Source organism: Somniosus microcephalus, chromosome 4, assembly GCF_052327205.1.
Source record: "Somniosus microcephalus isolate GS21.2 chromosome 4, FLI_Smic_1.0, whole genome shotgun sequence".
Lineage (NCBI taxonomy): Eukaryota > Metazoa > Chordata > Chondrichthyes > Squaliformes > Somniosidae > Somniosus > Somniosus microcephalus.
This window is the reverse complement of record NC_140990.1, coordinates 9,896,034-9,911,767: the sequence shown is the minus strand read 5'-3', so window position 1 is coordinate 9,911,767 and position 15,734 is coordinate 9,896,034. Positions and strand designations below refer to the sequence as shown.

The following is a 15,734-nucleotide window of genomic DNA, read 5'->3' as shown; positions in this document are numbered from 1 at the left end:
TAAGTCAGGGGTCGCATACCCAAGGTTGCAGCCGGGGTGCTGCGCATGGCGATGACGTCATTGCCGGCGGTGTAGTGCTGCGGGGTGCTACCAGCGACCGCCGCGGCTAACCTCCCGCTGAATATCGCGGGAGGCAGAAAGCAACCCAATTTCACCCCCTTGTCCGAGTAGTGTGTGGCTTCCTTATTCTTCCCACCAAAACACACCACCTCACACTGATCTATAGTGAAATTCATTAACACACCACCTCACACTGATCTACAGTGAAATTCATTAACACACCACCTCACACTGATCTACAGTGAAATATCTCCAAATTTGCAGACGACACAAAGCTGGGTGGGAGGGTAAGCTGCGAGGAGGATGTAGGGAAACTCCAGTACGATTTGGACAGGTTGGGTGATTGGGCAGAAACATGGCAAATGCACTATAATGTGGATAAATGTGAGGTTATCCACTTTGGTGGCAAAAACAGGAAGGCAGATTATTATTTGAATGGCAATAGATTGGGAGAATGGGAAGTGCAAAGAGACCTGGGTGTCCTTGTGCACCAGTCGCTGAAGCTAAGCATGCAGGTGCAGCAGGCGGTTAAGAAGGCAAATGGTATGTTGGCCTTCATAGCAAGAGGGTTCGAGTACAGGAACAAGGATGTCTTGCTACAGTTGTACAGGGCCTTGGTGAGACCGCACCTTGAGTATTGTGTGCAGTTTTGGTCACCTTACCTGAGGAAAGACATTCTTGCCATGGAGGGAGTGCAGCGAAGATTCACCAGGCTGATACCTGGGATGGCAGGAATGACGTATGAGGAGAGATTGTGTCGATTGGGCTTATACTCACTGGAGTTTAGAAGATTGAGAGGGGATCTCATCGAAACCTATAAAATTCTGTCAGGTCTGGACAGACTAGATGCAGGAAGGATGTTTCTGATGGCTGGGAGTCCAGAACCAGGGGTCATAGTCTAAGAATAAGGGGTAAGCCATTTAGGACTGAAATGAGGAGGAATTTCTTCACCCAGAGAGTGGTGAACCTGTGGAATTCTCTGCCACCGAGAGCACTGGAGGCCAGTTCATTAAACTTATTCAAGAAAGAGTTGGATATATTTCTTGAGGCTAAAGGGATCAAGTGATATGGGGAAAAGGCAGGGACAGGGTACTGAATTTGGATGATCAGCCATGATCACATTGAATGGCGGAGCAGGTTCGAAGGGCCGAATGGCCTACTCCTGCTCCTATCTTCTATGTTTCTATGTAACACACCACCTCACACTGATCTATAGTGGAATTCATTAAAACACCACCTCACACTGATCTATAGTGAAATTCATTTACACACCACCTCACACTGACCTATAGTGAAATTCATTAACACACCACCTCACACTGATCTATAGTGAAATTCATTAACACACCACCTCACACTGATCTACAGTGAAATTCATTAACACACCACCTCACACTGATCTATAGTGAAATTCATTAACACACCACCTCACACTGATCTATAATTAAATTCATTAACACACCACCTCACACTGATCTGTAGTGAAATTCATTAACACACCACCTCACACTGGTCTATAGTGAAATTCATTTACACACCCCCTCACACTGATCTATAGTGAAATTCATTAACACACCACCTCACACTGATCTACAGTGAAATTTAGTAACACGCCACCTCACACTGATCTACAGTGAAATTTATTAACACGCCACCTCACACTGATCTACAGTGAAATTCATTAACACACCACCTCACACTGATCTATACTGAAATTCATTAACACACCACCTCTGATCTATAGTGAAATTCATTAATACACCACCTCACACTGATCTATAGTGAAATTCATTAACACACCACCTCACACAGATCTATAGTGAAATTCATTAACACACCATCTCACACTGATCTATAGTGACATTCATTAACACACCACCTCACACTGATCTACAGTGATATTCATTAACACACCACCTCACACTGATCTGTAGTGAAATTCATTAACACACCACCTCACATTGATCTACAGTGAAATTCATTGACACACCACCTCACACTGATCTACAGTGAAATTCATTAACACACCACCTCAAACTGATCTACAGTGAAATTCATTAACACACCACCTCACACTGATCTACAGTGATATTCATTAACACACCACCTCACATTGATCTATAGTGAAATTCATTAACACACCACCTCACACTGATCTATAGTGAAATTCATTAACACACCACCTCGCACGGATCTATAGTGAAATTCATTAACACACCACCTCACATTGACCTATGGTGACATTAGGGGGATAGATAGAGTTCTTTGCAGCCGAGAGCAAGAGTCCTGAAGGCTGTGTTGCCTGCCCGGTGCCAGGGTTAAGGACATCTCCTGTGGGCTGGAGAGAAACTTGGAGTGGGAGGGCGAGGATCCAGTTTTCGTGGTCCATGTTGGTACCAACGACATAGATAGGACAAGGAAGGAGGTTCTGCTGAGGGAGTTTGAGCAGCTAGGGGCCAAATTAAAAAGCAGAACCACAAGGGTAATAATCATTGTATTACTACCTGAGCCACGTGCAAATTTGGCTAGGGTAAATAAAATTAGAGAGTTAAATGCGTGGCTCAAAGACTGGTGTGGGAGAAATGGGTTTGGCTTCCTGGGACATTGGCATCAGTACTGGGACAGGAGAGAACTGTTCCATTGGGACAGACTTCACTTGGCCAGTGCTTGGACTAGAGTCCTGGCGAATCGAATAACTAGAGCTAGAGCTTTTAACTAATTAGTGGGGGGGAGGTTTTAAGAGGGCGAAAAATAAAAATGACAGGGGAGAAGGCAATAGAGCAAGGTAACAGTGGGGGAATTAAAAACCAGAGCGTGTCAGGAAGGGTCAGAATGTACAATGAAAAAGGTAAAGTAGTAAAAGAGGTAAAAGCAGGAATAAATTGTCAGAAAACATATTTGAAAGTTCTTTAACTGAATGCACGCAGCATTCGTAACAAAATTGACGAGTTGACGGTACAAATAACTGCACATGGGTATGATCTGGTGGCCATTACGGAAACATGGCTGCAAGATAATCATGACTGGGAACTAAACATACAAGGGTATTTGACAATTAGGATGGACAGACATGAAGGAAAGGGAGGTGGGGTTGCTATATTAATCAAGGATGGGATCACTGCAATAGTCAGAAATGATATTGGGTCAAAGGATCAGGATAGTGAAATGGTTTGGGTGGAGATAAGGAATAATAAGGGGAAAAAGTCACCAGTGGGCGTAGTCTATAGGCCTCTTAACAGTTGCAACTCTGTTGGTCGGAGTATAAATCAGGAAATAGTTGGGGCTTGTAATAAGGGAACAGCTATAATGATGGGGGATTTTAACTTTCATATTGACTGGACTAATCAAATTGGGCATGGCAGCCCTGAGGAAGAGTTCATAGAGTGTATTAGGGATGGGTTCCTTGAGCAGTATGTAACTGAACCAACCAGGGGGCAGGCAATCTTAGATCTGGTCCTGTGTAATGAGACAGGATTAATAAAAAATGTCCTAGTAAAGGATCCCCTTGGAATGAGTGACCATAATATGGTTGAATTCCAAATTCAGTTTGAGGGTGAGAGAGTTGGATCTCAAACCAGCGTACTGAGCTTAAATAAAGGAGACTATGAAGGTATGAGAGTAGAATTGACGAAAGTGGACTGGGAAAACAGATTAAAGTGTAAGACGGTACAAGAGCAGTGGTCTACATTCAAGGAGATATTTCACATCTTTCAAGATAAATATATTCCACTGAGGAAAAAGGGGAGTAAAAGAAAAGACAGCCATCCGTGGCTTAGTAAAGTAATAAAGGATAGTATCTGACTGAAAACAAGGGCATATAAAGTAGCCAAATCTAGAGGGAGGATAGAAGATCGGGAAGCATTTAAAAGCCAGCAAACAATAACTAAAAGATTAATTAAGAAAGGGAAGACAGATTATGAAAGTAAACTAGCAAAAAATATAAAAACAGATAGCAAGCGTTTCTGCAGCTATATAAAAAGAAAAAGGGTGGCTAAAGTGAACGTTGGTCCCTTAGAGGATGGGACCGGGAAACTAGTGGTGGGGAACATGGAGATGGCAAAGGCGCTGAACAAATATTTTGTATCAGTCTTTACAGTAGAGGACACTAAAAATATCCCAACACTGGACAAACAGGGGGCAATGGGGGGGGAGGAGCTAAACACGATTAAAATCACTAAGGAGATGGTACTCAGTAAAATAATGGGGCTTAAGGCGGATAAATCCCCCGAACCTGATGGCCTACATCCTAGGGTCTTGAGAGAAGTGGCGGTAGGGATTGTGGATGCATTGGTGATTATTTTCCAGAACTCCCTGGACTCAGGAAAGGTCCCGGCAGATTGGAAAACTGCTAATGAAACACCCTTACTTAAGGGAAGTAGACAAAAAGCTGGAAACTATAGACCAGTTAACCTAACATCTGTGGTTGGCAAAATTTTGGAGTCCATTATTAAGGAAACATTAACAGAGCATTTGGATAAATATAATTTAATAGGACAGAGTCAGCATGGTTTTACGAAGGGGAGGTCATGTTTGACAAATTTGCTCGAATTCTTTGAGGATGTAACATACAGGGTGGTTGGCACTGTTGCCTCACAGCGCCGGGGACCCGGGTTCAAATCCGGCCTCGGGTGACTGTCTGTGTGGAGTTTGCACATTCTCCCCATGTTTGCGTGGGTTTCCTCCGGGTGCTCCGGTTTCCTCCCACAGTCCAACGATGTGCGGGTTAGGTTGACTGGCCATGAAAAAAAAAAAAAATTGGCCCTTAGTGTTAGGGGGGATTAAATATGTGGGGTTATGGGGTTACGGGGATAGGGCTTGGGTGGGATGGCTGTCGGTGTAGGGACCGGGTGCTAGGGTTTGGATGATCAGTCATGATCTCGTTGAACGGCGGAGCAGGCTCGAAGGGCCGAATGGCCTACTCCTGCTCCTAGTTTCTATGTTTCTATAAAGGGGAACCCGTGGATGTGGTGTATTTGGACTTCCAAAAGGCATTTGACAAGGTGCCACACAAAAGATTACTGATCAAGATAAAAAATCACGGGATTGGGGGTAATATACTGGCATGGGTGGAAGATTGGCTATCTAACAGAAAACAAAGAGTTGGGATAAATGGTTCGTTCTCGGTCTGGCAATCAGTAACTAGTGGTGTTCCGCAGGGGTCAGTGCTGGGACCCCAACTCTTTATAATCTATATTAACGATTTGGAGGAAGGGACCGAGTGCAACATATCCAAGTTTGCCGACGATACAAAGATGGGAGGGAAAGCAGTGAGTGAGGAGGACATAAAAAACCTGCAAAAGGACATAGACAGGCTACGTGAGTGGGCAGAGATTTGGCAGATGCAATATAATGTTGGAAAGTGTGAGGTTATGCACTTTGGCAGAAAAAATCAAAGAGCAAGTTATTATCTAAATGGAGAGAAACTGCAAAGTGCTACAGTACAAAGGGACCTGGGCGTCCTGGTGCATGAAACACAAAAAGTTAGTACGCAGGTGCAGCAGGTGATCAGGAAGGCCAATGGAATCTTGGCTTTTATTGCAAGGGGGATGGAGTATAAAAACAGGGAAGTCTTGCTGCAGTTATACAAGGTATTGGTGAGGCCACACCTAGAATACTGCGTGCAGTTTTGTTTTCCATATTTAAGAAAAGATATACTTGCTCTCGAGGCGGTTCAGAGAAGGTTCACTCCGTTGATTCCGGAGATGAGGGGGTTGATGTATGAGGAAAGGTTGAGTAGGTTGGGACTCTACTCATTGGAGTTCAGAAGAATGAGAGACGATCTTATTGAAACATATAAGATTGTGAGGGGGCTTGATCGGGTGGATGCGGTGAGGATGTTTCCACTGATGGGTGAGACTAGTACTAGGGGGCATAATCTTAGAATAAGGGGCTGCCCTTTCAAAACTGAGATGAGGAGAAACTTCTTCACTCAGAGGGTAGTAAATCTATGGAATTTGCTACCCCAGAGAGCTGTGGAAGCTGCAACATTAAATAAATTTAAAATGGAGATAGACAGTTTCCTAGCAGAAAAGGGAATTAGGGGTTACGGGAAGAGGGCAGGGAAGTGGACGTGAGTCTAGATCGGATCAGCCATGATCCTATTGAATGGCGGAGCAGGCACGAGGGGCCGTATGGCCTACTCCTGCTCCTACTTCTTATGTTCTTATGTTCTTATGTTCATTAACACACCACCTCACACTGATCTACAGTGAAATTCATTAACACACCACCTCACACTCATCTACAGTGAAATTCATTAGCACACCACCTCACACTGATCTACAGTGAAATTCATTAACACACCACCTCACAATGATCTACAGTGAAATTCATTTGCCAATTACACCCCCTCGCACTGATCGATAGTGAAATTCATTAACACACCACCTCACACTGATCTACAGTGAAATTCATTAACACAGCACCTCACACTGATCTATAGTGAAATTCATTAACACACCACCTCACACTGATCTATAGTGAAATTCATTAACACACCACCTCACACTGATCTACAGTGAAATTTATTAACACGCCACCTCACACTGATCTACAGTGAAATTTATTAACACACCACCTCACACTGATCTATAATGAAATTCATTAACACACCACCTCACACTGATCTGTGGTGAAATTCATTAACACACCACCTCACACTGATCTATAGTGAAATTCATTAACACACCCCCTCACACTGATCTATAGTGAAATTCATTAACACACCACCTCACACTGATCTACAGTGAAATTTATTAACACACCACCTCACATTGATCTACAGTGAAATTCATTAACACACCACCTCACACTGATCTGTGGTGAAATTCATTAACACACCACCTCACCCTGATCTATAGTGAAATTCATTAACACACCACCTCACACAGATCTATAGTGAAATTCATTAACACACCACCTCACACTGATCTATAGTGACATTCATTAACACACCACCTCACACTGATCTACTGTGATATTCATTAACACACCACCTCACACAGATCTATAGTGAAATTCATTAACACACCACCTCACACTGATCTACAGTGAAATTCATTGACACACCACCTCACACTGATCTACAGTGAAATTCATTAACACACCAACTCAAACTGATCTACAGTGAAATTCATTAACACACCACCTCACACTGATCTACAGTGATATTCATTAACACACCACCTCACATTGATCTATAGTGAAAATCATTAACACACCACCTCACACTGATCTGTAGTGAAATTCATTAACACACCACCTCACATTGATCTATAGTGAAATTCATTAACAAACCACCCCACACTGATCTATAGTGAAATTCATTAACACACCACCTCACATTGACCTATGGTGACATTAGGGGGATAGATAGAGTTCTTTGCAGCTGAGAGCGAGAGTCCTGAAGGCTGTGTTGCCTGCCCGGTGCCAGGGTTAAGGACATCTCCTCTGGGCTGGAGAGAAACTTGGAGTGGGAGGGCGAGGATCCAGTTTTCATGGTCCATGTTGGTACCAATGACATAGATAGGACAAGGAAGGAGGTTCTGCTGAGGGAGTTTGAGCAGCTAGGGGCCAAATTAAAAAGCAGAACCACAAGGGTAATAATCATTGTATTACTACCTGAGCCACGTGCAAATTTGGCTAGGGTAAATAAAATTAGAGAGTTAAATGCGTGGCTCAAAGACTGGTGTGGGAGAAATGGGTTTGGCTTCCTGGGACACTGGCATCAGTACTGGGACGGGAGAGAGCTGTTCCATTGGGATGGACTTCACTTGGCCAGTGCTTGGACTAGAGTCCTGGCGAATCGAATAATTAGAGCTGTAGAGAGGGCTTTAAACTAATTAGTGGGGGAGAGGTTTTAAGAGGGCGAAAAATAAAAATGACAGCGGAGAAGGCAATGGAGCAAGGTAACGGTGGGGGAATTAAAAAACAGAGCGTGTCAGGAAGGGTCAGAATGTATAATGAAAAAGGTAAAGTAGTAAAAAAGGTAAAAGCAGGAATAAATTGTCAGAAAACATATTTGAAAGTTCTTTATCTGAATGCACGCAGCATTCGTAACAAAATTGACAAGTTCACCGTACAAATAACTACACATGGGTATGATCTGGTGGCCATTACAGAAACATGGCTGCCAGATAATCATGACTGGGAACTAAACATACAAGGGTATTTGACAATTAGGACGGACAGACATGAAGGAAAGGGAGGTGGGGTTGCTATGTTAATCAAGGATGGAATCACTGCAATAGTCAGAAATGATATTGGGTCAAAGGATCAGGATAGTGAAACAGTTTGGGTGGAGATAAGGAATAATAAGGGGAAAAAGTCACCAGTGGGCGTAGTCTATAGGCCTCCTAACAGTTGCAACTCTGTTGGTCAGAGTATAAATCAGGAAATAGTTGGGGCTTGTAATAAGGGAACAGCTATAATCATGGGGGATTTTAACTTTCATATTGACTGGACTAATCAAATTGGGCATGGCAGCCCTGAGCAAGAGTTCATAAGAACATAAGAACATAAGAAATAGGAGCAGGAGTAGGCCAATCGGCCCCTCGAGCCTGCTCCACCATTCAATAAGATCATGGCTGATCTGATCCTAACCTCAAATCTTCTGTCACTCTGCATCCACCCGAACCCATGTGATCTCCTGGGAGAGGCGAAAAACCAGATAAAGACCCAATGGCCAATTTGGGAGAAAAAAATCTGGGAAATTCCTCTCCGACCCATCTAGGCGATCGAAATTCTTCCAGGAGATCACTCTGTCCCTATATTTTCTACAGTACTTACCTTCTGTAAAGGCGATCTCCACCCCAGCCAGGAACAGGAATAAAACCATCTCCTGAAATCTAACAGAATTAGAACACAGTAGGAGCAGAACAAGGCTACACGGCCCCTGGGCCCGCTCCACTACCCACAGGGCCATGACCATTCCGAACCCAGACTCATGTCCAATTTCCTGCCTGCTGCCCGTAACCCTTTATTCCCTTTACTTCTAGGAAACTATCTATTTCTGTTTTAAATTTATTTAATGATGTAGCTTCCACAGCTTTCTGGGGCAGCAAATTCCACAAACCTACCACCCTCTGAGTGAAGAAGTTTCTCCTCATCTCAGTTTTGAATGAGCAGCCCCTTATTTTAAGATTATGCCCCCTAGTTCTAGTTTCACCCATCATTGGGAACATCCTCACCGCATCCACCCGATCAAGCCCCTTCACAATCTTATATGTTTCAATAAGATCGCCTCTCATTCTTCTGAACTCCAATGAGTAGAGTCCCAATCTACTCAACCTCTCCTCATATGACCACCCCCTCATCCCCGGGATTAACCGAGTGAACCTTCTTTGTACTGACTCGAGAGCAAGTATGTCTTTTCTTAAGTATGGACACCAAAACTGTATGCAGTATTCCAGGTGCGGCCTCACCAATACCTTGTACAACTGCAGCAATACCTCCCTGTTTTTATATTCCAACCCCCTAGCAATAAAAGCCAACATTCCATTGGCCTTCTTAATCACTTGCTGCACCTGCATACTAACTTTTTGAGTTTCGTGCACCAGGACCCCCAGATCCCTTTGTACTACAGTACTTTCCAGTTTCTTGCCATTAAGATAATAACTTGCTCTATGATTTTTCCTGCCAAAGTGCATAACCTCACACTTTCCAGTATTGTATTCCATCTGCCAAATCTCTGCCCACTTACTTAGCCTGTCTATGTCCCTTTGCAGGTTTTTTATGTCCTCCTCACTCACTACTTTCCGTCCCATCTTTGTATCATCTGCAAACTTTGATATGTTACACTCGGTCCCCTCCTCCAAATCATTAATATAGATTGTAAAGAGTTGGGGACCCAGCACTGACCCCTGCGGAACACCACTAGTTACTGGTTGCCAATCTGAGAACGAACCATTTATCCCAACTCTCTGCTTTCTGTTAGAGAGCCAATCCTCCACCCACGCCAGAATATTACCCCCAATCCCATGATTTTTTATCTTGAGCAATAATCTTTTGTGTGGCACCTTGTCAAATGCCTTTTGGAAGTCTAAATACACTATGCCCACTGGTTCCCCTTTATCCACCCTGTACACTCATAGAGTGTATTAGGGATGGGTTCCTTGAGCAGTATGTAACTGAACCAACCAGGTGGCAGGCAATCTTAGATCTGGTCCTGTGTAATGAGACAGGATTAATAAAAAATGTCCTAGTAAAGGATCCCCTTGGAATGAGTGACCATAATATGGTTGAATTCCAAATTCAGTTTGAGGGTGAGAGAGTTGGATCTCAAACCAGCGTACTGAGCTTAAATAAAGGAGACTATGAAGGTATGAGAGTAGAATTGACTAAAGTGGACTGGGAAAACAGATTAAAGTGTAAGACGGTACAAGAGCAGTGACCTACATGCAAGGAGATATTTCACATCTTTCAAGATAAATATATTCCACTGAGGAAAAAGGGGAGTAAAAGAAAAGACAGCCATCCGTGGCTTAGCAAAGTAATAAAGGATAGTATTCGACTGAAAACAAGGGCATATAAAGTAACCAAATCTAGAGGGAGGATAGAAGATCGGGAAGCATTTAAAAGCCAGCAAACAATAACTAAAAGATTAATTAAGAAAGGGAAGACAGATTATGAAAGTAAACTAGCAAAAAATATAAAAACAGATAGCAAGAATTTCTACAGCTATATAAAAAGAAAAAGGGTGGCTAAAGTGAACGTTGGTCCCTTAGAGGATGGGACCGGGAAACTAGTGGTGAGGAACATGGAGATGGCAAAGACGCTGAACAAATATTTTGCATCAGTCTTTACAGTAGAGGACACTAAAAATATCCCAACACTGGACAAACAGGGGGCAATGGGGGGGGGAGGAGCTAAACACGATTAAAATCACTAAGGAGATGGTACTCAGTAAAATAATGGGGCTTAAGGCGGATAAATCCCCCGAACCTGATGGCCTACATCCTAGGGTCTTGAGAGAAGTGGCGGTAGGGATTGTGGATGCATTGGTGATTATTTTCCAGAACTCCCTGGACTCAGGAAAGGTCCCGGCACATTGGAAAACTGCTAATGTAACACCCTTATTTAAGAAGGGAAGTAGACAAAAAGCTGGAAACTATAGACCAGTTAGCCTAACATCTGTGGTTGGCAAAATTTTGGAGTCCATTATTAAGGAAACATTAACAGAGCATTTGGATAAATATAATTTAATAGGACAGAGTCAGCATGGTTTTACGAAGGGGAGGTCATGTTTGACAAATTTGCTCGAATTCTTTGAGGATGTAACATACAGGGTGGTTAGCACTGTTGCCTCACAGCGCCAGGGACCCGGGTTCAAATCCGTCCTCGGCTGACTGTCTGTGTGGAGTTTGCACATTCTCCCCGTGTTTGCATGGGTTTCCTCCGGGTGCTCCGGTTTCCTCCCACAGTCCAAAGATGTGCGGGTTAGGTTGATTGGCCATGATAAAAAAAAAAAAAAAATTGGCCCTTAGTGTTAGGGGGGATTAAATATGTGGGGTTATGGGGTTACGGGGATAGGGCTTGAGTGGGATGGCTGTCGGTGTAGGGACCGGGTGCTAGGGTTTGGATGATCAGCCATGATCTCGTTGAATGGCGGAGCAGGCTCGAAGGGCCGAATGGCCAACTCCTGCTCCTAGTTTCTATGTTTCTATAAAGGGGAACCAGTGGATGTAGTGTATTTGGACTTCCAAAAGGCATTTGACAAGGTGCCACACAAAAGATTACTGATCAAGATAAAAAATCACGGGATGGGGGTAATATACTGGCATGGGTGGAAGATTGGCTATCTAACAGAAAACAAAGAGCTGGGATAAATGGTTCGTTCTCGGTCTGGCAATCAGTAACTAGTGGTGTTCCGCAGGGGTCAGTGCTGGGACCCCAACTCTTTACAATCTATATTAACGATTTGGAGGAAGGGACCGAGTGCAACATATCCAAGTTTGCCGACGATACAGAGATAGGAGGGAAAGTAGTGAGTGAGGAGGACATAAAAAACCTGCAAAAGGACATAGACAGGCTAAGTGAGTGGGCTGTGATTTGGCAGATGCAATATAATGTTGGAAAGTGTGAGGTTATGCACTTTGGCAGAAAAAATCAAAGAGCAAGTTATTATCTAAATGGAGAGAAACTGCAAAGTGCTACAGTACAAAGGGATCTGGGCGTCCTGGTGCATGAAACACAAAAAGTTAGTATGCAGGTGCAGCAGGTGATCAGGAAGGCCAATGGAATCTTGGCTTTTATTGCAAGGGGGATGGAGTATAAAAACAGGGAAGTCTTGCTGCAGTTATACAAGGTATTGGTGAGGCCACACCTAGAATACTGCGTGCAGTTTTATTTTCCATATTTAAGAAAAGATATACTTGCTCTCGAGGCGGTTCAGAGAAGGTTCACTCGGTTGATTCCGGAGATGAGGGGGTTGATGTATGAGGAAAGGTTGAGTAGGTTGGGACTCTACTCATTGGAGTTCAGAAGAATGAGAGGCGATCTTATTGAAACATATAAGATTGTGAGGGGGCTTGATCAGGTGGATGCGGTGAGGATGTTTCCACTGATGGGTGAGACTAGAACTAGGGGGCATAATCTTAGAATAAGGGGCTGCCCTTTCAAAACTGACATGAGGAGAAACTCCTTCACTCAGAGGGTAGTAAATCTATGGAATTTGCTACCCCAGAGAGCTGTGGAAGCTGCAACAATAAATAAATTTAAAATGGAGATAGACAGTTTCCTAGCAGAAAAGGGAATTAGGGGTTACGGGAAGAGGGCAGGGAAGTGGACATGAGTCTAGATCGGATCAGCCATGATCCTATTGAATGGCAGAGCAGGCACCAGGGGCCGTATGGCCTACTCCTGCTCCTACTTCTTATGTTCTTATGTTCTTATGTTCATTAACACACCACCTCACACTGATCTACAGTGAAATTCATTAACACACCACCTCACACTCATCTACAGCGAAATTCATTAACAAATCAAATCAAAATCAAATCAAATCAAATCAACTTTTATTGTCATTGTTAGTGCACAAGTGCAGTACAACGAAATGTAAGCTTGCGGCTCCCGGGAGTGTACAATTTTGATTAGGACACTTAAACATTTCAACATGCATTTGTACATATATATTAGCATAAATATGACCATAATAAAGTGCATTGGCAGATGTGCAGGCTTTAGTGTTTATTTGTGGAGTTCAGTAGGATGACAGCCCTGGGAAAGAAGCTGTTCCTAAATCTGGTCGTACGGGTGCGAATGCATCTGTAGCATCTTCCAGATGGTAGGAGGGCAAACAGACTGTGGCTGGGGTGGGTAGGGTCTTTGATGATGGACCGTGCCCTCCGTAGGCAGTGTTTCTGATATATGTGTTCTATGGTCGGTAGCCGGGTGCCGGTAATGCGTTGGGCAGTTTTGACTACCCGCTGCAGGGCTTTCCGGTCATGGGAGCTACAGCTGCCGTACCATACCGTGATACAGTTTGTCAGGATGCTCTCTATAGTGCAGCGGTAGAAGTTAGAGAGGATCGGGGGTGACAGATTACATCCCTTCAGCCTCCTCAAGAAATATAGGTGCTGCTGGGCCTTCTTCACCAGAGAGGAGGTGTTGAGGGACCAGGAGAGGTCTTCCGTGATGTGGACTCCGAGGAACTTAAGGCTGGCCACCCTTTCCACCTCCGCCCCATTGATGTGGATGGGGGTGTGACTTCCGCCTTTGGACTTCCTGAAGTCCACGATTATGTCCTTTGTTTTCTTTGTGTTAAGGGCCAGGTTGTTGTCGGCGCACCACTTCACGAGATGCTGGACCTCCTCCCTGTAGGCTGACTCGTCGTTGTTGGTGATCTGGCCTACTACCGTGGTGTCATCTGCAAACTTGATGATGGTGTTGGAACCATTAACAGCCACACAGTCGTGGGTGAAGAGGGAGTAGAGGAGGGGGCTCAGCACACATCCTTGTGGGGCCCCCGTGTTCAGGGTCGGGGGGGAGGTGTGGTTACCTAATTTGACAGACTGGGGTCTGTTTGTTAGGAAGTCCAGGGTCCAGTTGCAGAGGGAAGTATTCAGGCCAAGAGTTTGGAGTTTGATGGCCAGCTTGTTGGGGACGATAGTGTTGAATGCTGAGCTGTAGTCTATAAACAACATTCTGATGTAGGTCTCCTTACCATCTAGGTGATTCAGTGCCGAGTGTAGAGCAGTTGTGATTGCATCCTCCGTTGATCTGTTTGCCCGATAGGCAAACTGGTGTTGGTCAAGGGAGGCAGGAACACTGGCTTTGACACACCAACTCACAATGATCTATAGTGAAATTCATTTGCCAATTACACCCCCTCACACTGATCGATAGTGAAATTCATTAACGCACCACCTCACACTGATCTACAGTGAAATTCATTAACACAGCATCTCACACTAATCTATAGTGAAATTCATTAACACACCACCTCACACTGATCTATAGTGAAATTCATTAACACACCCCCTCACACTGATCTACAGTGAAATTCATTAACGCACCACCTCACACTGATCTACAGTGAAATACATTAACAAACCACCTCACACTGATCTACAGTGAAATTCATTAACACACCACCTCACACTGATCTACAGTGAAATTCATTAACACACCACCTCACACTGATCTACAGTGAAGTTCATTAACACACCACCTCATACTGATCTTTCATGAAATCCATTTGCCAATTACACCCCCATGCTGAAATTTATTAATGGCTTCTTGCATTTTGTCTTCCTCAGTATTAACTCTACCTTTTTTGGTGTTATCGACAAACTTTGAAATTGTTCTTCTGATTCCCGAGTCCAAATCGTTTATGAACAACAGTGATCCCAGCACCGATCCCTGTGGAACACCACTGTACCTGAACTCTTAAATTACTCTGCTCCTCTACTCCTTTTAAAGTTTTACATAAGAACATAAGAATTAGGAGTGGGTCACACGGCCCCTCGAGCCTGCTCCGCCATTCAATAAGATCATGACTGATCATCGACCTCAACTCCACTTTCCCACCCAATCCCCATATCCCTTGATTCCCCTGGAGTCCAAAAATCGATCTATCTCAGCCTTGAATATACTCAAAGACTCAGCATTCACAGCCTTCTGGGGCAGAGAATTCCAAAGATTCACAACCCTCTGAGTGAAGAAATTCCTCCTAATCTCAGCCTTAAATGGCTGACTCCTTATCCTGAGATTATGCCCCTTAGTTCTAGACACTCCAGCCAGGGGAAACAACCTCTCAGCATCTACCCTGTCAATACCCCTCAAAATCTTGTATGTTTCAACTTAAAATGTACATTTCCCCTCATTTTTCCTCCCAAAATGTATCACTTCACATATCTCTACACCAAATTTCATCTGACCTCTACCTGTTCAATTTACTAACCCATATATATCACATTGAAATCACTCTTCACAGTTCCCTACACTCCCTATTGTAGTCTCATCTAGATACTTTGATCTTGTGCTCCATAAACCCAAGCCCGGATCATTTGTCTATATTCAGAAGAGCAATGGTCCCAACACTGACCCTGGGGGACACCACTGTTTACATCCCTCCAGTCTGAACATCCATTAACCACTACTCTCTGTCCTTTACAAAACTTCCTATCCACACTGCCCCACTCCCTTAAATACTGTGAGCCTTTACTTGTCCTCCC

At 43.9% G+C, this 15,734-nt stretch overlaps 1 protein-coding gene across 1 annotated transcript in view; it reads right to left on the bottom strand.

The window, feature by feature from the left end:
* Window positions 1-15,734, bottom strand: part of LOC147118264 (uncharacterized) — a 202,759-nt gene that overhangs the window by 42,105 nt on the left and 144,920 nt on the right. The gene's annotated exons all lie outside the window — the stretch shown is intronic.